The sequence below is a fragment of the Scyliorhinus canicula genome, chromosome 10, assembly GCF_902713615.1.
Source record: "Scyliorhinus canicula chromosome 10, sScyCan1.1, whole genome shotgun sequence".
Taxonomy (NCBI): Eukaryota; Metazoa; Chordata; class Chondrichthyes; order Carcharhiniformes; family Scyliorhinidae; genus Scyliorhinus; species Scyliorhinus canicula.
This window is the reverse complement of record NC_052155.1, coordinates 166,540,807-166,564,941: the sequence shown is the minus strand read 5'-3', so window position 1 is coordinate 166,564,941 and position 24,135 is coordinate 166,540,807.

Below are 24,135 nucleotides of genomic sequence, written 5' to 3'. Positions count from 1 at the left end.
GATTTTGCTTGTAAATATGAAAATGCCACTTTTCCTTGTAAGATTTATATGTTTATTATGTTTTATTTGCAAGCTATTGATTTTTCCAGCAACCAATACATCTGTATGTGATTGGAGCTGGAAAGAGCATCACAGAACGTTGAATAATGGTGTGTGCTGAATTGCACGGCATGGCTTGTAGTCTCTCCATGAACCTTGCAACATAAAAGGGCTCTTCTGCTGAAGGCTCTGTTTTTTCAAGGTATTGGAAAATGATCATTTCTTTTTCTTTTACTGCCGTTTTCTGTGCCAGTTGACTTTGCTCCCCTTCCCTGCTAAAGCAATTGTGTTCTTGCTCAGGAACGGTTCCATCGGGATGAGTTGTCTTCAGCTAACTTTGATGTGGAGATGCCGGCATTGGACTGGGGTGAGCACAGTAAGAAGTCTTACAACACCAGGTTAAAGTCCAACAGGTTTGTTTCAAACACGAGCTTTCGGAGCACGGCTCCTTCTTCAGGTGAATGGAAAGGCTTGTTCCAGAAATGTTTATATAGACACAGTCAGAGATGCCCCGGAATGCGAGCACCTGCAGGCAATCAAATCATCAAAGATGCAGAGAGAGAGGTAACTCCAGGTTAAAGAGGTGTGAATTGTCCCAAGCCAGTTCAGTCGGTAGGCCTCTGCAAGTCCAGGCTTGTTGGTGGGGGCCGAATGTAATGCGACATGAATCCCAGATCCCGGTTGAGTCCGCATTCATGCGTGCGGAACTTAGCTATAAGTTTTTGCTCAGCAATTTTGCGTTGTCGCGTCTCCTGAAGGCCTCCTTGTAGAATGCTGACCCGGAGATCAGAGGCTGAATGTCCTTGACTGCTGAAGTGTTCCCCAACTGGAAGGGAACAGTCCTGCCTGTTGATAGTCGCACGATGCCCGTTTATTCGTTGTCGCAGTGTCTGCATGGTCTCGCCAATGTACCACGCTTCGGGACATCCTTTCCTGCAGCGTATGAGGTAGACTACATTGGTCGAGTCGCACGAGTATGCGCCGCGTACCTGGTGGGTGGTGTTTCCACGTGTAATGGTGGTGTCCATGTCGATGATCTGGCATGTCTTGCAGAGATTACCCTGCCAGGGTTTTGTGGTGTTGTGGTTGCTGTTCTGAAGGCTGGGTAATTTGCTGCAAACAATGGTTTGTTTGAGGTTGCGCGGTTGTTTGAAGGCCAGTAGTGGGGGTGTGGGGATGACCTTGGCAAGATGTCCATCCTCGCTGATGATGTGTTGGAGGCTGCGAAGAAGATGTCGTAGTTTCTCCGCCCCAGGAAAGTACTGGACGACGAAGGGTACTCTGTCAGTGGTGTCCCGTGTTTGTCTTCTGAGGAGGTCGGTGCGGTTTTTTGCTGTGGCGCGGTGGAACTGTCGATCAATGAGTCTAGCGCCATATCCCGTTCGTACGAGGGCATCTTTCAGCATCTGTAGGTGTCTGTTGCGCTCCTCCTTGTCTGAGCAGATCCTGTGTATACGGAGGGCTTGTCCATAGGGGATGGCTTCTTTAATGTGTTTCGGGTGAAAGCTGGAGAAGTGGAGCATCGTGAGATTATCTGTGGGCTTGCGGTAAAGCGAGGTGCTGAGGTGACCGTCCTTGATGGAGACGAGTGTGTCCAAGAATGGAACTGAATTTGGAGAATAGTCCATGGTGAGTTTGATGGTGGGATGGAACTTATTGATGTCATCGTGTAGTCGTTTCAGTGATGTCTCGCCGTGGGTCCAAAGGAAAAAAATGTCATCGATGTATCTGGTGTATAGCATCGGTTGAAAGTCCTGTGTGGTGAGGAAGTCCTGTTCAAACTTGTGCATGAAGATGTTGGCATATTGAGGTGCAAATTTGGTCCCCATGGCTGTTCCGTGCGTCTGGATGAAGAATTTGTTGTCGAAGGTGAAGACGTTGTGGTCTAGAATGAAACGGATGAGTTGCAGAATTGCGTCTGGAGATTGGCAGTTGTCGGTGTTGAGGACTGAGGCTGTTGCAGCAATGCCGTCGTCATGGGGGATGCTGGTGTAGAGTGCCGAGACATCCATTGTGACGAGGAATGTTCCTGGTTCAACTGGTCCATGGGTGCTGAGTTTCTGTAGGAAGTCCGTCGTGTCGCGACAGAAGCTGGGTGTACCTTGTACGATGGGTTTCAAGATGCCCTCGATGTGGCCAGAGAGGTTCTCACACAGGGTCCCATTGCCTGAAACGATAGGACGGCCTGACAAGGATCAGACAAGGAGGAGCGCAACAGACACCTACAGATGCTGAAAGATGCCCTCGTACGAACGGGATATGGCGCTAGACTCATTGATCGACAGTTCCACCGCGCCACAGCAAAAAACCGCACCGACCTCCTCAGAAGACAAACACGGGACACCACTGACAGAGTACCCTTCGTCGTCCAGTACTTTCCTGGGGCGGAGAAACTACGACATCTTCTTCGCAGCCTCCAACACATCATCAGCGAGGATGGACATCTTGCCAAGGTCATCCCCACACCCCCACTACTGGCCTTCAAACAACCGCGCAACCTCAAACAAACCATTGTTTGCAGCAAATTACCCAGCCTTCAGAACAGCAACCACAACACCACAAAACCCTGGCAGGGTAATCTCTGCAAGACATGCCAGATCATCGACATGGACACCACCATTACACGTGGAAACACCACCCACCAGGTACGCGGCGCATACTCGTGCGACTCGACCAATGTAGTCTACCTCATACGCTGCAGGAAAGGATGTCCCGAAGCGTGGTACATTGGCGAGACCATGCAGACACTGCGACAACGAATAAACGGGCATCGTGCGACTATCAACAGGCAGGACTGTTCCCTTCCAGTTGGGGAACACTTCAGCAGTCAAGGACATTCAGCCTCTGATCTCCGGGTCAGCATTCTACAAGGAGGCCTTCAGGAGACGCGACAACGCAAAATTGCTGAGCAAAAACTTATAGCTAAGTTCCGCACGCATGAATGCGGACTCAACCGGGATCTGGGATTCATGTCGCATTACATTCGGCCCCCACCAACAAGCCTGGACTTGCAGAGGCCTACCGACTGAACTGGCTTGGGACAATTCACACCTCTTTAACCTGGAGTTACCTCTCTCTCTGCATCTTTGATGATTTGATTGCCTGCAGGTGCTCGCATTCCGGGGCATCTCTGACTGTGTCTATATAAACATTTCTGGAACAAGCCTTTCCATTCACCTGAAGAAGGAGCCGTGCTCCGAAAGCTCGTGTTTGAAACAAACCTGTTGGACTTTAACCTGGTGTTGTAAGACTTCTTACTGTGCTCACCCCAGTCCAACGCCGGCATCTCCACATCATGGCTACCATTGACACCGCAAACTGCCGGCTCAAAGTGGAGAGGATTTCCAGGAAGATCGCGCATATAGACACTGACATTCAGTTTCTACAAAGATGCAAAAAAGCAGACAAGATCCCGAAAGGACTACAGATCAAAAACCCACTCAAGTCGACTTACAACACAGACTACGCTGAAAGACTCTGCCACCGCACCTCTGTCACACTCCTCAAACACCTCGTACACCAACTCTACAGCAGTCGACGCAACCTGGAAACCAAGAGAGAGGCCATATTCTCAACTTGCGCTCAGGACACAGCAGACCAGCTGCGGAACACCGCCAAACAGATGAGACAGCAATACTATGCCACCTACATGCACACCAAGAACAGGAAGCTTGAGAAACTTGGCATCACCACCAGCAGCAATCAAGCTTCTCCCGGTACAACAGTCGAAAACAATACAGGGAAATCCATTGTCAACTTGTCAGACTACACCCTTCAACCAGACGAAATCGAAGTCCTCAGCAGAGGGCTCAATTTCTGCACCACCACCAAAATGGACCCCATCAGTCTCGCGGCAGATACGGAGGAATTCATCAGGCGAATGAGGCTCCGGGAATTCTTCCACAGACCCCAAGAGGCCGACAGCGAACCCAGGGACACGACCAATGAACCGGAACAGCAGACCGCGAGATCTGCAGTGCAGCAACCGAAAAGGAAAGAGTCAAATTGGACCCCTCCGGAAGGCCGCTGCCCTAGACTCGACATGTATGCTCAAGCCGTCAGAAGTCGTGTCAATGCCAGATTCATCACTCGCAATCACAAGGCAGCCTCAAACGTCACCCAAGCACAACGCAACGCCATCCGCACTCTCAAGACCAACCGCAACATCGTCATCAAACCAGCAGACAAAGGAGGGGCCACCGTCATACTGAACAGAACAGACTACTGCAAAGAAGTATACCGACAACTCGACAACCAGGAACACTACAGGCAGTTACCCGCAGATCCAACCAAGGAACACATCCGCCAACTCAGCAGACTGATCAAGACCTTAGATCCAGACCTTCAGAACACCCTACGTGCTCTCATCCCACGTAATCCCCGCATTGGAGATCTCTACTGCCTCCCGAAAATACACAAGGCCAACACACCAGGCCGTCCTATCGTTTCAGGCAATGGGACCCTGTGTGAGAACCTCTCTGGCCACATCGAGGGCATCTTGAAACCCATCGTACAAGGTACACCCAGCTTCTGTCGCGACACGACGGACTTCCTACAGAAACTCAGCACCCATGGACCAGTTGAACCAGGAACATTCCTCGTCACAATGGATGTCTCGGCACTCTACACCAGCATCCCCCATGACGACGGCATTGCTGCAACAGCCTCAGTCCTCAACACCGACAACTGCCAATCTCCAGACGCAATTCTGCAACTCATCCGTTTCATTCTAGACCACAACGTCTTCACCTTCGACAACAAATTCTTCATCCAGACGCACGGAACAGCCATGGGGACCAAATTTGCACCTCAATATGCCAACATCTTCATGCACAAGTTTGAACAGGACTTCCTCACCACACAGGACTTTCAACCGATGCTATACACCAGATACATCGATGACATTTTTTTCCTTTGGACCCACGGCGAGACATCACTGAAACGACTACACGATGACATCAATAAGTTCCATCCCACCATCAAACTCACCATGGACTATTCTCCAAATTCAGTTCCATTCTTGGACACACTCGTCTCCATCAAGGACGGTCACCTCAGCACCTCGCTTTACCGCAAGCCCACAGATAATCTCACGATGCTCCACTTCTCCAGCTTTCACCCGAAACACATTAAAGAAGCCATCCCCTATGGACAAGCCCTCCGTATACACAGGATCTGCTCAGACAAGGAGGAGCGCAACAGACACCTACAGATGCTGAAAGATGCCCTTGTACGAACGGGATATGGCGCTAGACTCATTGATCGACAGTTCCACCGCGCCACAGCAAAAAACCGCACCGACCTCCTCAGAAGACAAACACGGGACACCACTGACAGAGTACCCTTCGTCGTCCAGTACTTTCCTGGGGCGGAGAAACTACGACATCTTCTTCGCAGCCTCCAACACATCATCAGCGAGGATGGACATCTTGCCAAGGTCATCCCCACACCCCCACTACTGGCCTTCAAACAACCGCGCAACCTCAAACAAACCATTGTTTGCAGCAAATTACCCAGCCTTCAGAACAGCAACCACAACACCACAAAACCCTGGCAGGGTAATCTCTGCAAGACATGCCAGATCATCGACATGGACACCACCATTACACGTGGAAACACCACCCACCAGGTACGCGGCGCATACTCGTGCGACTCGACCAATGTAGTCTACCTCATACGCTGCAGGAAAGGATGTCCCGAAGCGTGGTACATTGGCGAGACCATGCAGACACTGCGACAACGAATAAACGGGCATCGTGCGACTATCAACAGGCAGGACTGTTCCCTTCCAGTTGGGGAACACTTCAGCAGTCAAGGACATTCAGCCTCTGATCTCCGGGTCAGCATTCTACAAGGAGGCCTTCAGGAGACGCGACAACGCAAAATTGCTGAGCAAAAACTTATAGCTAAGTTCCGCACGCATGAATGCGGACTCAACCGGGATCTGGGATTCATGTCGCATTACATTCGGCCCCCACCAACAAGCCTGGACTTGCAGAGGCCTACCGACTGAACTGGCTTGGGACAATTCACACCTCTTTAACCTGGAGTTACCTCTCTCTCTGCATCTTTGATGATTTGATTGCCTGCAGGTGCTCGCATTCCGGGGCATCTCTGACTGTGTCTATATAAACATTTCTGGAACAAGCCTTTCCATTCACCTGAAGAAGGAGCCGTGCTCCGAAAGCTCGTGTTTGAAACAAACCTGTTGGACTTTAACCTGGTGTTGTAAGACTTCTTACTGTTCAGCTAACTTGTCCAAGCAGCCATGAATCATGCATAAGCTCCAATAGCATGTGTCAGCAGACTGTTTGACCATGCATCAGAAGAATGCCTTGGATGTCCAGACATGCTTGTTCCTAAAAAGGCTTGCTGGATAAGAATCAGCATCAGAATTTCAAACTATGCTCCCTTTCCTAATCCAGGAGCACTGACGTCAATTGTAGTTCCTGTATGTCGTCCAAGATGAATTAATTCAGGATGAAAAGAGGATCAATTCTGGGAATCCCACAGTCCATATTGTTCAGCTGCTCATTGGATAAGCCAACCGAGGAAACCAAATGATCATTTCCAAAGGGCTAGGATGAAAAATGATCAAACGTTTGCTAAATGGAGGTAGAACATTACAAAATGATCAAGCGTTTGCTAAATGGAGGTAGAACATTAGCTAATGAGGTAGAAGATGTAGTGATAGACTTGGAATGACAGGAGAAGCAACGTTTAAAAAGTGTCCAGCAAGGGAAATTGATGGGGTTAAACTATTTGGGCCCACAGTAGCACAGTGATTAGCACTGTTGCTTCACAGCGCCAGGGTCCCAGATTCGATTCCTGGCTTGGGCCATTGTCTGTGCTGAGTCTGCATGTTCTCTCCGTGTCTGTATAGGTTTCATCCGGGTGCTCCGGATGTCCTCCCACAAGTCCCGAAAGATGCGTTGTTAGGTAACTTGGACATTCTGAATTCACCCTCAGTGTACTCGAAGAGGCGCCAGAATGTGGTGACTAGGGGCTTTTCACAGTAACTTCATTGCAGTGTTAATGTAAGCCTACTTGTGACAATAAAGATTATAAAATAAATCTATATACAAGGGGTATTACAAACAAGGAATATGGGTTAAGGGCACAGATGGAAAAATGGCAGCAGGATGTCATTGCTATAATGGAACTCTGGCTAAAGGAGGGGTAAAATTGGGAGCTCAACATCCCTGGTTATAGAGTCTTCAGATACGATAAAGTGGGAGATAAAAAAAGGAGAGCGAGTAGTACAAATGGTCATAGAATCAATTCAAGAAGGAATTATGTGCGAAACTGGTCAACAAACAAGGCTTTATGGGTTGAGATAAGAATTTAAAAAGGGACAGTCACACTATTGGAAGTATACTGCAGACCCCCAAATAGTGAAAGGGAGGGAGAAGAACAAATGATTTAGTCACATTTCTGCCTGTACGAACAAGAGGGCATTAACAGTGTGAGGCTTTAACTATCCCAATATCAACCGTGCTTCAAACAATCTAAGGGGCACTGAGGGAAAAAGATTCATTCAGTGTGTTCAGGAAAATATTTTCCACCAATTAGCGGCAAACCCAAAGGGAGGAGATGCAATTCTAGACCTAGTCTTGGGGAACGAAGAAGGGCAAGTAGGTGAAGAGACAGTTAGTGACCATATCGGGGATAGTGATCACAATTCAGTTAGATTTAGTATTACCATGGAAAAAGGCAGAGATGAAGCAGGTGTAAAAGATTTGAACTGGGGGAAGGTAACATTTGCACAAATGAGAAGGGGCTTGGCTGAGGTGGACTGGACAGCATTGCTGGCGGCTAAATCAGTGGAAAACCAGTGGGAAGCACTGAAAGCAAGATCCTAAAGGTACAAAGTAGACATATCCCCTCAAAAAATAAGAGTGACACTGCCAAATCTAGACCCCCCGGTGGTTGTCTGGAGGAATACATCAGAAGATGAAATAGAAAAAGAAAGCGTGCGATAGGCACAAAGAACTAAGCACTGCAGATGACCTAAACTAGGATAGGAAGAGCAGGGACGAAGTCCAAAAGGAAACAAGGAAATCAAAGAGAGGGCTGGAGAAAAGATAAACAAGTAAAGTTAACATAAACAAAAAGATGCTTTGCCAATATATTAATGGTAAACGGTTAGCTAAGGAAAAAGTGGGACCTATCAGAGATGAAAGTGAGAACTTGTGTGTGGGGGCAGAGGCAATAGAAAGGGTTTTTAATTAATATTTTGATTCCGCGTTTACAAATAAAATTGATGAGGCAGATATAGTAGTCCAGAAGTAAAACTGTGAGATATTGGATGGGCTACTCATACGGAGATAGGAAATACTCGAACGGTTAGAATTCTTGAAAGTTCATAGGTTGCCAGCGCCAGATGAATTGATTCCAAAGCTACTGATGGAGATCAGGGAGGAGATAGCAGATGCTCTGAGGATGATTTTCCAATCCTTACTAGATACAGGGGATGTATCGGGGAACTGGAGAAATGCAAACATAGTTCCATTGTTTAAAAAAGGATCGAAGGAAATGCCTAACAATTATAGACCAGCTAGTCTAATGTCAGTGGTAGGCAAATTAATAGAATCAATCCTGAGAGATAGGATTAACTGTCATATAGAAAGGCATGAACTAGTCAGGGATGGTCAGCATGGATGTGTTAAAGTATGGTCTTGCCTCACAAATTTGATTGAATTCTTTGGTTGGAAGTGACAAGAAGGGATTTATTTCAGGGGCATTTAGCGTGGCCAATCCATCTACCCTACACATCTTTTGGTATGTGGGGGTGAGGCCCACGCAGACATGGAGAGAATGTGCAAACTCCACACGGACATTGAGCCGGTCCCGGGATCGAACCTGGCTCCTCGGCGCTATGAAGCAACAGTGCTAACCACTGTGCCACCGTGCCGCACCTAGGTGGCAAGAAGAGTTGATGAAGGTAGTGCAGTGGATGCTGTGTATATGGATTTTAGCAAGGCATTTGGCAAGGTCCCATTTTGCAGATTGGTACAAAAAGTAAAAGCCCATGGGATACAGGGCAATGTGGCAAACTGGATGAAAAGTTGGGCTTTGTAACAGGAAACAAAGGCTAATGTTCGCCGGATGCCCTTGCGAATGGAAAGTTATTTCAAGTGGTGTTCCACAGGGCTTGGTGTTGGAACCCTTGCTGTTTGTATTGTATATAAATGATTTGGACATGAAAGTGGAGGGCATGATTGGGAGATTAGCAGACAAAACAAAGATTGGCCAAGTAGTCGATAATGTAGAGCAGAGCTATAATCTCCAAAATGATATAGATTGTTTGGTGGAGTGGCCAGTAAAATGACAGATGGATTTTAACACAGAGAAGTGTGAGGTCATGCATTTATGGAGGTCAGACAGTTATAGGGAGTACACAATAGATGGGAGTAGTTCAAGTAGCCAAGGTTGTAAATAAATCATATGGAATGCTTTCCTTCATTGGCAGAGATAGAGAATGTAAAAGTAAGGATGTGATGTTGGAATTATATAAAACACTGGTGAGGCCACAATTGGAGTGCCGTGTGCAGTTCTGGTCACCACATTACAGGAAGAATGTAATTGCTCTGGAGAAAGTGCATAGGAGGTTTACTAGAATGTTGCCATGACTAGAAAAGTGTTGCTGCGAGGAGCGATTGGATAGATTGGGGTTATTTTCCTTGGAACAAAGAAGGCTGAGGATGACTTGAATGAGGTGTACAAATTTATGAGGGGAATAGATAAAGTGGGCAGGTTAAAATTGTTCCCCTTGGTGAAGAGTTCTGAATAAGTTTCTAGATAAATGGCAAAAGATGTAGAGGGTACATGAGGAAGAACTTTTTTATGCAGAGGGTGGTGGGATGTGATGTAAGGTACAGGGCTATGGGCCGACCGGGTGCAGGAAGGTGGGATTAGAAAGGGTACCTGTGTGTCTTTGGGCTGGCATGGAAAAGATGTGCTAAATGACCTCCTTCTGTGCTGTAACTTTTCTATGGTTCTGTGGTTGCATCCAGTGGCTTCAGTTTTCTCTTGATGTTACGTGGGGTGAATTGAACTGGCTGAAGACTGACATCTGTGATGCTGGGGACCTCCGAAGGAGACCGAGATGGATCATTCACTCGGCACTTTTGACTGAAGATTATTGCCAATGCCTCAGCCTTATCTTTTGCACATATGTGCTGGGGAAATTTGTGGAGCTTCCTCCTCCAGTGAGTTGTTTAATTGTCCATCACCATTCACGACTGGATTGGACAGGACTGCAGAACTTTGATTTGATTTGTTGGTTGTGGGATCGCATTAGAAGTGTCAACCCGCGCCCTCTCTTATCTTCATGCCCACACTCCTCTTGCCTCTCCTCGGCAACGCTGTGCCTTTCTCATTGCAGATTTCATGCTGGCTGTCCATTAATGGGCAACCCAGTGTGAAATCGCATTCCGAGGCCAATTGCGGCCGGAAGTACATTTCGCATCTGCTTCCGAGCCCACCAAGTGGGTGCACCCAATGGGCGCAACATGCAGGCCCATGTAACCCTCATTCATACGCCACACACACACACACATACTAGTACAGGTGGTAGAATATGAAGGTACAATTTTTAAAATGTTGTAGTTTGTGAAGAGAATAAATAATCAAAGAGATTTGTGTTTAACTGTTCTTTGGTTGGTCTCGATGCAATGATTCAAAATTGAGGGCATTTTATTCAATTGTCTTCCCGGTTCTTAAACCCACTTGAAATGAAATGAAATGAAAATCGCTTATTGTCACGAGTAGGCTTCAATGAAGTTACTGTGAAAAGCCCTAGTCGCCACATTCCGGCGCCTGTTCGGGGAGGCTGTTACGGGTTACTTGAGGCGGAGGGAAAACTGATAGAGGTTTACACAATTATGAGAGGCATAGACAGGGTGGATAGTCATAGAGTTTTTTTTCAAGGGTGGAAGTGTCAATTTCAAGGGTGCACAGGTTCAAGGTGAGGGGGGAAAGTTTAAGGGAGATGTGCAGGGTAGGTTTTTCACACAGAGAGTGGTGGGTGCCTGGAACGCACTGCCAGAGGATGTGGTGGAATCAGGCACATTAGCAATATTTAAGAGGCATCTGAATGGGTTCATGAATAGGGATGAAATAGAGGGATATGGACTGATTAAGGGCAGATGTCTTTTTTTAGTTAGGGTATCATAATCAGCACAGACTTGGAGGGCCAAAGGGCCTATTCCTGTGTTGTACTTTTCTTTGTTCTTTGTTAACTGTACGAGCCTTGCTCCTGCCCATTGCATGTCCCGCCCAGATCTTGCGAGGCCTAACGTTCATCGAGAATCCCGGGGGAGGCCTCTCCCGGCATTTTCCGGTTCTGGTGGGATGCGGCCGGTAGATCGTGCCCAACGTCAATGTGGCTGTGGGAGTTAGTGGGTTTATAATGAATATTGATTAATAGCCTCAGAAATGAAAACAGAGAAGTGGAGGAAGGAAAGGCAAGTGAGATGGACCAGGTGAAGACGAGAGAAAGGTGGAATTTGGAAGCAAAGTTGATTTATATTTTCCAGTTTAACCTAAGCTCAAGGAACACAACCTTATCTTGAGTTAGGCATTTTACACTGTCCTCCACTGAACATCATGGTCAGATTGTAGCCTTTGCACCCTTTTATTTCCTTTTCTTTGCTGCTTTGCTTCTTCTCTCTATTTTTTATTTTTGTTTTTAGATGGTGGCTGATCACACATCATCTCGGTACATCTGCTTCTTCACTTATCTGATTGCTTTCCTTTGGCCATGTCCCATTAACCCTGTTGTCAAATAATTTCTTCTACCCTCCATCTTATGACAGAGCTTCCCTTTGGTCATTTGCCAAACTCCCCTTTTCACTCATTTAAAACCTATTACGTGTCTAATTTTTCCCAGTTCTGATGAAAGGTCATCGACCTGAAATCATAACTCTGTTTTACTCATTCTGCAGATGCCGCCATTCCTGCTAAGTATTTCTGCATTTTCTGTTTTCAATTATCAATTTGCCCACTCATAAAAGAGTTGGTGCACAACATGGATGAACCTTATACAACCAGGAAAAGCAGAAGTCATGCAACATGTCATAAGCCTCGAGAATGGTTCACTTGCTTAGCTCAAGCATTTCAATTTCAAAGAACAAAGAACAAAGAAATGTACAGCACAGGAACAGGCCCTTCAGCCCTCCAAGCCTAAGCAGACCATGCTGCTTGTCTAAACTAAAATCTTCTACACTTCCTGGGTCTGTATCCCTCTATCCCCATCCTGTTCATGTATTTGTCAAGATGGCCCTTAAATGTCAATATTGTCCCTGCTTCCATCATCTCCGGCAGCGAGTTCCAGGCACCCACTACCCCGTGTGTAAAAAAACTTGCCTTGTTCATCTTCTCTAAACCTTGCCCCTCCACCTTAAACCTATGCCCCCTAGTAATTGACCCCTCTACCCTGGGAAAAAGTCTCTGACTATCTGTCTATGCCCCTCATAATATTGTAAACCTCGATCACATCGCCCCATCAACCTCCTTCGTTCCAGTAAGAACAAATCAAGTTTATTCAACCTCTCCTCATAGCTAATGCTCTCCATACCAGGGAACATCCTGGTAAATCTCTTCTGCACCCTCACTAAAGCCTCCACATCCTTCTGGTAGTGTGACGTCCAGAATTGAACACTATACTCCAAGTGTGGCCTAACTAAGGTTCTATACAGCTACAACATGACTTGCCAATTTTTATACTCAATGCCCCGGCCAATGAAGGCAAGCATGCCGTATGCCTTCTTGACTACCTTCTCCACCTGTGTTGCCCCTTTCAGTGACCTGTGGACCTGTACACCAAGATCTCTCTGACTGTCAATACTCTTGAGGGTTCTATCATTCACTGTATATTCCCCACCTATATTTGACCTTCCAAAATGCATCACCTCACATTTGTTTAGACCTTCCAAAATGCATTACCTCACATGAAACTGATCGCGATTTCAGATTGATCTCAAGCTGTCTCGGATGTACAAACGTTCTTTTTTAGAATTCCCACAGTGCAGAAGAAGTCTGCACTGACCCTCTGAAAGAGCACTCTATCTAGGTCCAAGTCCCCCCCCCCATCGCTGTAACCCAGTAACCCCACCTAACCTTTTTGGACACGAGGGGACAATTTAGCTTCTACATGTACAATAACTTCTAAATATATTGATTCTTAGGGCATGGCCCTAAGAATTGAGTTATATACAGAGTCCTGATGCCTTAAGGGAGTTGTATTCCACAATGAAAATCATTGAAACCTCAGTGACTTAATGGAAAAATTGCCTGATCTATTTACTTACCTTACAGTCATAATTTAAAGAAAGATTTTAGTAATCCACATTCTCCCTCAGATTTAGGGGGGAAAAGCCCATGGAAAGGAAAATCAGGCACAGCATTAAACAGGCAGCTGATTGGCTACTTCGCATTTTTACAACCCTCACCCCCCACACCCCCACCAATGTTGAAAATTCTGCATGTAGAATTTTATGGAATAGCTCGAGTGTATTTGATTCTACGTCCATCCACGTAACGCCGTTCTGTACCCCTTTTTGTTTTGAAAATATTGACATCCTTTTTCCCCTTTTTGTTTGGAGCCCTTTGGGGGCCCAGGACTGTGCCCAATACTTTTACCCCCTTACACAGCTGAGTATGAACTCACACGGTTATTAGGGGCAGGGTTTCCCTGAACAATGGAAAAATACTCAGTATAAAAACCTTGCCCGAGGTGTAGGTCAGGGATGATGACACTTCGGGGAGAGGAGTTATAGTTTAGTTATTTTGTGTATACCGGAATAAACCAGTTATTCATTTCTACCCCACCGTGTGTTCCTGTCACCTCTCCCATTCGGGTTCGACACTTCTTAAGACATTAGAGATTTCTGCTTCCGCCACTTGCACAATATAGCATTTCATGTCCCAACTAGTCCGCATGAAATACATCCGCTGGATACTCACCTTTTGCTGTTGACCTTAAATTTTAAGCCTGCCAGAACTTGACTTAATGACCAGAGCCACCAGGACTGCAAGCATTGAGATAGATTTCCTGCCCTGTATTTGGTCCTGTGCAGCATAACACATCATTTCATAGATTTCAGATTCTTCTTGGAGAGTTTCTTCTTAAGCTTATTTCAACTACTTCTTTCCACTTTGTTCTGCATTAGCTCCTCTGCCATACACACAAACCCTGTCAAAAGGGCACATTACTAAGTTGCTTTCAATCTTCCAACAATCTTGCTCATAATTGACTGTTTAGGAAGTGTGTGAGAGTGGCTGGGGGAACGTTCTGCCTGTCAATTTCTTCCTATTTGCAGTGAAACACGATCGAATGGGGGCAATTTTCACCTTGGGTGGCAAACTGATGGAGCCTGTTATAGAGCATGTTTTCGCCCCCACTGAAATGAAGCTCAGCTTGTTTCTACAACAGACTGGTGAATCATTTTGATAGAGTTCATATGATGAGTGTGAGAATTACCCTGATATTTCCATGAGACATCTCAATCACACATTGAACTCCGAGTGTGAGGAGTAATTTTAGAAACTCTACATGGGACTGTTGAGTGTAAACCCATATCCATCTACCTTCTGGTACAATGCAACATTATTCCAACATTTTCTGTTTCTCTGGGCACCGTATTACAGGGCAGACGAGCAGCTCGGCACTCCTCCATAATAAACACGGTTAGTGTTGAGTAGACTTACTCCATGCCAGCCCACCCTGGAGCCAGAACATGCCACAGGCAAGTTAAATTGTATTGCTCAGCAGCTTCATAAGTGCCAGCAGCAACAAAAGTGCCTTAATGGGTGCTGCCAGAACTGCAAACAGGTCCAAGAAGAAAGCTCATGGACCCCAGAGCAACGTAAATCCAGGGTATTGAGCACGGCAAATTTGGGGCAGGTCAGGGGCTTTACAGAGCAAGGTAGGAAGGAAGGTATTCGGCATAACTTGATAAGTCGTACGCACCCCTGTCTCCATCAATGGTGCCGAGGTGGAGATGGTTGATAGCTTCAAATTCCTACGTGTGCACATCACCAACAATCTGTCCTGATCCACCCACGTTGACACTATGACCGACAAAACACAACAGCGCCTATACTCCCTCGGGAAACTAAGGAAATTCAGCGTGTCCACATTGACTCTTACCAATCTTTACAGATGCACCACAGAAAGCATTCTATCTGGCTGCTGCTCAGCCCAAGACCATAAGAAGCTACAGAGAGCTGTGAACACAGCCCAATCCATCACGCAAACCTGCCTCCCATCCATTGGCTTTGTCTACACTACTACTTAGGAAAATGGGAAGCATAATCAAAGACCCCTCTGACCTGCGTTTTTCTCTCTTCCAACGTCTTCCATCGGGCAGGAGATAAAAAAGTCTGAGGACATGCACTAGCAGGTTCATAAACAGCTTCTTCCCTGCTGTTACGAGACTCCTAAATGACCCTCTGATGGACTGAACTAATCTCTTCACACATCTTCTCTACTCAGTAGTACTACACTCCATATGCTCACCCACTGCCTGTACCTATGTATTTACATTGTGTATATATGTATGTCCTATGTTTTCTCATGTATGGTGCGATCTGTTTGGACTGTATGCAGAACAATACTTTTCACTGTACCTCGGTGCACATGACAATAAATCAAATCAAAGAATCAAAGATCTTATTTAAGTATTCATGGTCTTAGGTAGTTCAGCAGTATATATTTATTAACTATTAGAAATTATATACATAGGTACAGTAAAGGTCCAAGCTAGGAGCAGTCTCCGTGCTTGCTTCTACACACAACTCTGTCCAACAATAACAATGAGTCATGGGTGTGGGTCATGTGTTCTCTTACATCACGGTGTGGGTGGTCCTGTACACAGTCTCACATTAACCCTGTATGTGCCAGACCCTTATACTACACCTTCCCGCAAGTTTTTATCCAATGGATTTACAAGATATCCCAGTTTACCCCCATGTACTTACATCATCACTATTACCCCATCCTTGCTTGATCTGTTGACTCTGCACATGCTGGATGCCGAAGCTGGACTTTGACGAGATTGAATGGAGATTTCTGCAGCAGGGAGGAATTAAATTTCTGCTTTCAGTTTCCAAACCTTTCTTTGGAGCTTTTCTCTGACATTTTCCTTCTGTGAATTTGCTTCTTGTGCTTTTCTTCAGGTCAAAATGCTCTTTGACCTTTCCTTCAGTTTTCCAGGATTTAAATTTTCAGTCCCAGTCTTTGTGAGGTTTTCTGCGACCATTTTGTAAGGTTTTGGGCATAGTTTGCAGAACATATTTACTGACTATATACATACATGCAGTAAAGGGCCAAGCTAGGATCTGTCTCAATGCTTGCTTCAACACACAGCCCTCTCCAACATCACACTAGATGTGGATCATGTGTTCTTTTGCATCACTGTGTGATTGTACTGTACTCAGTCCTACAGTGGTGAGTTCAGAGGTAGGTTGGCACCAGTCTTAATTTACATCACCCACCCCCATTGAAAACACTGCTGAAAAGGGCACATGTCACGAACATTGTTACAGACAGGAGGGGGGGGGGGGGGGGGGGGGCTCAATTCAAACTGTCCTATTTTTTCCCTCACGACCTGTTCATAAACATAAAGATATTGGGCGGGATCCTTTGCCCCGCTGCGCCCATTTTTTGGTGTGGCACAACCCCTCCGGCAGCGGAATTCTCCGTCCTGGCAGCCAGCCAATGGGGTTTCCCATTGTGGGTACCCACACGCCGTTGGGAAATCCACAGTCATGAGTGTGCTGCCGGCGAAACGGAGGATTCCGCCATGAATGGGGGATAAGGAAAAAGGATAAGGGTCCATGGCACGATCACAATAAATAATATAAAAGTTAGCATTTTAGACATGTACATTGGCTGATTGCAGGATGATCCTTTCTTTCCAGAAGTGAGACTTCCATGATGGGGGAAGGCGGGTAGAGTGAGTAAGTCTTGGCACGAGTTCCAAGCTTCCAGCAGTTTGAAGTTTTGGCGAGGGTCACAGGTCTTTCTGCTGCCACCAGTTTGATGGTAGGCAGCACTGGCTGTTATCTGGAGTTTTGTACTCCTCGGAGATCAAACAGAAACTGACTATAACTGACCATAAAGCCCAAAACATTTTATAATTAAAGGAGTTCATCCAGTCAAAGTCCTAGTCATGTGATACTGGTTTTGGGTTGTTCAATGAGGCCCCCTTGTTGAAACTATCATGTTGGCACAATTAATGCTTAGGCCACCGGCACCGTGATTGGAAAGATTAGAGCTTGCAAACAGTGGTCTTTGTCTATAGCTGGCTGGGGCAGACAGGTTGCCGACTGGGCAAGCTTGTGTTAGCTTGGCTGGAATGATCACATGATGCAAGGTGTGCTACATTCCAGGACCATTGAGGCACCAGCCTTTTCACACTTTGAAATGGCTCACAAACTTCCGGAAGCCAGCATGTGATCAGCTGGAGCCATCTTGTTAGTTCAGCAATTATCAATTTTTAAAAAAAAATTTAGATTACCCAATTACTTTTTCCAATTAAGGGGCAATTTAGTGTGGCCAATCCACCTACCCTGCACATCTTTGGGTTGTGGGGGCGAAACCCACGCAGACACGGGGAGAATGTGCAAACTCCACACGGACAGTGACCCAGAGCCGGGATCGAACTAGGGACCTCAGCGCCGTAAGGCAGCTGTGCTAACCACTAGGTCACCGTGCTGCCCAGCAATTATCCATTCTGAAGAGCACCAAAAAAAGACTTTATAAAGCAGGTCAGCTGACGCATATACATATATATTTTCTTTATGTCTCGACCGTGACAACATACATTTAAGCCAACACCCACATGACTGAGATCTTTCCACAGCAAAGGATCTCAATGATGTCCTGTTAGCTAGACTTGTTCACGCATGTTTAAATTTTAACATTTCTTTGCCCACAGTGTTGCTGGAAGATGATAATAGTACTGTGAGTGCAACACAACATCTTGGGAATGTGTGGACAATGGGGAAAATACGCTGTCCACTTAACCAATGTGTTTTAAGAATTGAACCACCATCAGAGGAAGAACTGACCCGGAAAGGGAATTAAAGTGGGCAAACCTCATATCAAATCAGGTGAAGAGAAAGAAATATAGAAAGGAAAGAAATGATTGAATTTAAGAGAGAGAGAGAGAAAAGAGACAGAAAGGAAAAGTAAGATAACATGTAAAAAATATTAAATCGCATTTTTAAAATCTAAAACAATTAAGGACATGAGGGGAATGGGAATCTGCAATTCTAATTGCTTAGTCGCTGTGCAAGAGTGTTTGATTAGCATCCATTAATAATTATCACATTTTCCACGGCGTACGTATGCTATTAATTATTTGATCTAACTTTCCGTGGTGAGTTCAATAGCCAACTAATGAGCAAATGCAGAAACTTCATGGAAGTCATGGGGAGGTTAAAGGTGAGAAGCTCTATTCACAAAGCTGATAGCGAAGTGGCACAGATTGGTCAGCGATCTGTGGCTGATTGCAAATTTACCAGAGATAGTTATTGGTGGCCCATTTGCTCATGAATAATGGTATAGGTCATTCAGACTTAATTACTAAAGCTATAAAGAAGAGTAAGATAGAGTATGAGAGTAAACTTGCTCAGAATATAAAAACAGACAGTAAATGTTTTTACAAATATATAAAACAAAAAAGAGTGGCTAAGGTAAATATTGGTCCTTTAGAGGATGAGAAGGGAATTTTAATAATAGGAGATGAGGAAATGGCTGAGGAACTGAACAGGTTTTTTGGGTCGGTCTTCACAGTGGAAGACACAAATAACATGCCAGCGACTGATAGAAATGAGGCTATGACAGGTGAGGACCTTGAGAGGATTGTTTTCACTAAGAAGGTAGTGATGGGCAAGCTAATGGGACTAAAGGTAGACAAGTCTCCTGGCCCTGATGGAATGCATCCCAGAGTGCTAAAAGAAATGGCTAGGGAAATTGCAGATGCACTAATGATGATTTACCAAAATTCACTAGACTCTGAGGTGGTCCTGGTAGATTGGAAATTAGCAAACGTGACACCACTGTTTAAAAAAGGAGGTAGGCAGAGAGCAGGAAATTATAGGCCAGTGAGCTTAACTTTGGTAGTAGGGAAGATGCTGGAATCTATCATCAAGGAAGAAATAGTGAGGCATCTGGATAGAAATTGTCCCATTGGGCAGACGCAGCATGGGTTCATAAAGGGCAGGTTGTGCCTAACTAATTTAGTGGAATTTTTTGAGGACATTACCAGTGCAGTAGATAACGGGGAGCCAATGGATGTGGTATATCTGGATTTGCAGAAAGCCTTTGACCACACAAAAGGTTTCTGCATAAGATAAAGATGCATGGCATTAAGGGTAAAGTAGTAGCATTGATAGAGGATTGGTTAATTAATAGAAAGCAAAGAGTGGGGATTAATGGGTGTTTCTCTGGTTGGCAATCAGTAGCTAGTGGTGTCCCTCAGGGATCCGTGTTGGGCCCACAATTGTTCACAATTTACATAGATGATTTGGAGTTGGGGACCAAGGGCAATGTGTCCAAGTTTGCAGATGACACTAAGATGAGTGGTAAAGCAAAAAGTGCAGAGGATACTGGAAGTCTGCAGAGGGATTTGGATAGGTTAAGTGAATGGGCTAGGGTCTGGCAGATGGAATACAATGTTGACAAATGTGAGGTTATCCATTTTGGTAGGAATAACAGCAAACGGGATTATTATTTAAATGATAAAATATTAAAGCATGCCGCTGTGCAGAGAGACCTGGGTGTGCTAGAGCATGAGTCACAGAAAGTTGGTTTACAGGTCAACAGGTGATTAAGAAGGCAAATGGAATTTTGTCCTTCATTCCTAGAGGGATGGAGTTTAAGACTAGGCAGGTTATGTTGCAATTGTATAAGGTGTTAGTGAGGCCACACCTGGAGTATTGTGTTCAGTTTTGGTCTCCTTACTTGAGAAAGGACATACTGGCACTGGAGGGTGTGCAGAGGAGATTCACTAGGTTAATTCCAGAGCTGAAGGGGTTGGATTATGAGGAGAGGTTGAGTAGACTGGGACTGTACTCGTTGGAATTTAGAAGGATGAGGGGGGATCTTATAGAAACATTTTAAATTATGAAGGGAATAGATAGGATAGATGCGGGCAGGTTGTTTCCACTGGCGGGTGAAAGCAAAACTAGGGGACATAGCCTCAAAATAAGGGGAAGTAGATTTAGGACTGAGTTTAGGAGGAACTTCTTCACCCAAAGGGTTGTGAAACTATGGAATTCCTTGCCCAGTGAAGCAGTTGAGGCTCCTTCATTAAATGTTTTTAAGGTAAAGATAAGGTGAAGAATAAAGGGATTAAGGGTTATGGTGTTTGGGCCGGAAAGTGGAGCTGAGTCCACAAAAGATCAGCCATGATCTCATTGAATAGCAGAGCAGGCTCGAGGGGCCAGATGGCCTACTCCTGCTCCTAATTCTTATGTTCTTATTACCTTTTAAACAAAATCTGGCACATATATATTTTATATACTTGGGGTGCCTTTTAAATATTTTAATAAAAATAAAGTACAATTCCTGGACTTGGAAGGATAAATGTGCCAATGTCTCATTCAGTTGATGAGGACTGAGTTCCATTGGCACACTAGCTGAGAGTGCTGAGCAAAACTTGTTTTCCTTACCTATTTGAAACAACTCTATCAGTGAAATTTTATCTGGCGAGAGGTGGGCCGGGGCCTGAAAATGTGGCGAGCCATCCAAACCTCCGCTGACTTTGGCGAGATTACAAGATCCCGCCGGTGGGAGCGGCCATTAAATTGTGCTCCATCTTCACCCTCCCCCCAAATTGTCGGTAGGATTGTCTATTGCTGCAAGAAATGTAGGCGTTCTTGCCAGTACCATAAGCTTTTAAATGACTCACCGACTTCATACCATTCGTGTTCAAACAAGCGAGACGGACTGGCCATCAGATGACAGTTGAACTTGCGATGGTTCCCTCAAATGCCTGAAATTCTGGGTACAACTAAGTTGTGAACCATTCCTGCTTTCAGGATCGTAAATCCCACGGAACGATGTCTGTGATGAGCCAGAATTATCCACTGGTAACTCTGGATTAGCCAAGTTTGCCTAAGCTTGTCATATGACTTCACCGACCAATCAGAATGGAGTTAGTGTGAATGTACGAGCATACGGACAAGGAGCAGGAGTAGCCTGTTTTTAGCCCCTTGAACTTGCCACGTCAATTAATAAGATTATGGCTGATTTGATAGAAATCTTGAAGCATTGTGATAGCCATCACTTGACATCAGGATCTCCCTGTGAAAGCACGTCAAAAGGCTGTAATTTTGGCTCCACATCAGGAAAGAGGAGATGTCCTACAAAGAAGCTGAACCACATGGAGTTCACCTGCAGCAACGGATGGATGGACTTATTCAAGTCAAGGCATGGCATCGCCTTCTATGCAGTAAGAAAGGGAGCGGCATTCACAGCAGTGATTATAAATGATTGGCTCCAAAATGGTCTCGCCCACATCTTGGACAGGTAGACACCAAGAGACGGCTGAAACCGGACTGTTTGACCACCTTTTTCCAGAGCGCATTTTGAAGTGGAAAGTGGAGCAAGGAATGTGTCACTGCTATAGTCTGTGTCACTTCTATGGTTTGGGCCAATATGGATGGCACCGACAAGCTGTGATAGGAAAGTCCAAGAAGCTACATTGCTTTGTGAATGTCAAGATTCTACTCACACAGTAGGCAGCTAACAAACCTCCAGCATTTTTGAAGCGTACATCTGGAAAGGGGAAAAAATGTATCAGCAAAAGGAAAGGAAGATTGGTAACATTACAGGCAACTGTCCTGGTCACCTCGACAACGCTGGCCTCAAGTGCATCAAACTGATGTTCTTGCCTCCTGTCACCATGGCCAAGCTCCAGCCAATGGACCAGGGGGTGTTTAAGAATCTGGAAACCCACTGCCACCAGCAGTGGATCTCAAAGGCTCTTGCGGCATCAATAAGAAGCGCATGTACAATCCAACTGTACTACAGGCTATTTTCATGATGAAGAAGTTGTGGAAGAAGGTGAAGAAAGCCACCATCGCCAACTGCTTCCACTGCACTGGGTTCAAAAAGGTTGCAACTATATAAGACGTCAAAAACAAGGGGGAGCAGATTGAGGCTAACCAATCTGATAATGAGACACTTGGGGGAGACTGACATCGGAATTCTGGCAGAGGCTATCATGGAAACTTGGATAGAGCTGGGCAATGCCGGGAAAATGGATGGAAATGACAGATGGTACAATTGTAGGTGCAGTACGTTTTTCAACCAATTGCCTGATGACCCTGAAGAGTCTGATAAATGCTCGCCTGATTTCGTAATTGACGCCACAAGAGCCAGAGAGATGGTCCATGGCTTCACACTGCGGTGTTAAAATATGAAAACACGTTTGACTGCATGGACACCGTGGTGTTACGCATGTTCAAAGACTAAGCAGAGTAAGATGACCGATCTTTTCCAGAGCTAATTCCTGATAGTTTTCAATGCAAAGATCGATTCCTTTTACAAGATCAAGCCATTGTAAGGTGTGGACAAACTGAATCAAACCATATTTTTTACACATTTACTGCTTTACTGTGTTTTCGTTTGACATTTATTTCTGTCGGTTTTGACATTGGCTGTCATTGTAGGCATATTACATAAAGACACAATGACACCGGAATGGGGTCTAGACCTCAGAAAGCATGAACCTCTGCTGAAGTGGAATCTGGGGGAGGGTCCCCAGGGATCTGACTCATGAGATTTTACTGTGCTGCAATTTCTAAAATTAAAAATAAGCCCGTGTTGGACATTTATTCAAACTTTACTCTCTGGAAATCTAGGAAGTGATTCGAAGCTGAAATAATGGTAAGGAGCAACCTGTTCATGAGATTGAGAAGTTAAATAATGCATTAAGTGAAAGGAGGTCAGAATGTTTTCTTTTTCAATGATAGTTCCATATTCTTTTGCAACCATGATCGAAAGGGAGAGAAGATGCAGTCAAGTATTCATCATTTTTAATGTCAGAGACAGATTTAAGATTGAATATGCATTGCCTGCTACAGTAAAGCTGATGTCTAAGTATAATAATTAGTTTGTCATTAGGATTGCCATAAGTGTCATTATTTTTTTTTTAACCATTCCAGTTTATTGTCTAGTGATTCTTTGCAATCTGACAAGGTCCCACAGTTGTTGCTCATTGCCAACTGGGATTTGGACTATGGAGCGTAGCAAATGGATGGGGAATAATTTGTAACATGGAGCTGGGCTACAGGGTAGCTTGGAAGAGTGTGTGTGTGGGGGAGGGGGGGTAGTTGCAGGAGGTGGGGAGGGGGGGTGGTAGAGATGAATGATGGCGCTGAAAAATATTTTTAGTACTCAGGCCGGAAGAAGTGCTGAGGATGGGAGCAGATGCGTTCACAGATTATTGGAAGTTAACTGAGGACTTCTGAAGGGAATATGGCAAGGGGCGGGAATGTGGAGTTGAAGCCAAAGATCAGCCATAATCATATTGCTTGGCAGAGCAGGCTCGAGGGCCCGAATTGTCTACTCCTGCTTCTTACGTTCCCGTGTACAGTATAGAAGCAAAGGCATTCCTGACGGTAGCTAAAAGCAGAAATACTCAGGGAAATGCTCAGGGATGATGGGCAGCACGGTAGCACAAGTGGCTAGCACTGTGGCTTCACAGCGGCAGGGTCCCAGGTTCGATTCCCCGCTGGGTCACTGTCTGTGCGGAGTGTGCATATTCTCCTCGTGTCTGTGTGGGTTTCCTCCGGGTGCTCCGGTTTCCTCCCACAGTCCAAAGACGTGCAGGTTAGGTGGATTGGCCATGCTAAATTTCCCTGAATGACCAAAAAAAGGTTAGGAGGGATTATTGAGTTACGGGGATAAGGTGGAAGTGAGGGCTTAAGTGGGTCGGTGCAGACTCGATGGGCCCAATGGCCTCCTTCTGCACTGTATGTTCTACGTCTACGATATTGATTATGCGGGTTGATGAGAACAGGAATATAAATCCAAAATAACACAGCATTGTTTCATTATTATTGTACATGACAAGC